Genomic DNA, 1254 nt, shown 5'->3' with positions numbered 1-1254 from the left:
CCTCTCTTTGCTTATCTATTAATGTGCACCCCAACAGCAAGAAATCTGGTTTCCATTATCCCCCATTCATGTCCCCATTCATGTACGTCAGTCATGTAGTTCCAGCATACAACCATGGCAGTTTCAAAATGTTTGATCTCCACTCCCACTACAAACAATTGTATGGCCAAAGAAGAGTGCTTGTATGGTTTCCTTTACCTTTAGTCTTACAGTCTCAACCCATTTTCCAAGTTACTTTGGTCAGAATCATTTTCCTCTGCCCTGCGAGTTAAGTTATTTCATATCATCGTCGGGGACCTCTTCACCTCCCAAATATATTTCACATTTTTTCCTACCTTAAATTTCATTCTTCTGGTTGTGAATTTTTATGGGTTTTGACAAAATGCATGGTGTCATGGATTCACTGTTAGTGCATCATATGGAATAATTTCACCAATCTAAAACTCCATTGTGATCCACACTTTCATCTTTCTGTCCATCTCCCTGGACACCTGCAACCACTGATCTTATTGCTTTCTGCAGTTTTGCCTTGTCCAGAATGTCTTACAATTAGAATCTTACAGTATGTAGTATCTGTGCCATGTCTGAGTCTGGTTCTGGTGATTGCTTTGTGTCTTTAGAGTATTTTTCCCCTTGCTTTTGGCATACTTTGTATTAGTTTGTTGAAAGCCATACATGTATTGGGTAATAGGTAAATAGGCCTTTAATTTAGGGATTTGTGTTAATGTGGCTAGGAGTAGGACTGTGATTACTATTTATTGGAGCTATAGTTTCCAGAGGCTTTGATTCCTGTAATGTCCTTGCTTTTCCTCCCCTCTTGACTTTGGGCTCTCTTATGTACTCCCATAAGACAGAGTCTGGGTCTTACAGGTTCTTTGGGTATAATCCAATGTCATTGTACTAGGGTGGTAAGAGAAACAGGGCATAATTTTCCTGTTAAGTCTCCATCTTCTGATGAACCTATGTCTCGGGATTGTGATTTTCACGATTGTTTCTTCAGTACTGTCCCTCCATTTACCACCCTGTATTTTACCCTATTCCTTTACTTGACTTCAGTGTTTCCAGTCTATAACCTTGAAGCTCTGATCTGTGTTGATTACATTTTCCACTTAACTCCCTGAGATGACACAGGAAGGCTGGAGAAGGGCTGGAGTGGTGAGAAATTCCCTTCCCCTTCCCCTACCTGGTGTAAAATTTTGGAATTTTGCTCTGTCAAAGTTCTTACTCTTGGAGAGAAGGCTTTTGTTACGGTGC

This window comes from Mustela putorius, unplaced genomic scaffold, assembly GCF_011764305.1.
Source record: "Mustela putorius furo isolate JIRA1106 unplaced genomic scaffold, ASM1176430v1.1 tig00003845_pilon_pilon_pilon, whole genome shotgun sequence".
Classification (NCBI taxonomy): Eukaryota; Metazoa; Chordata; class Mammalia; order Carnivora; family Mustelidae; genus Mustela; species Mustela putorius.
The sequence above is the reverse complement of the archived record's forward strand: the minus strand, read 5'-3'. Positions refer to the sequence as shown.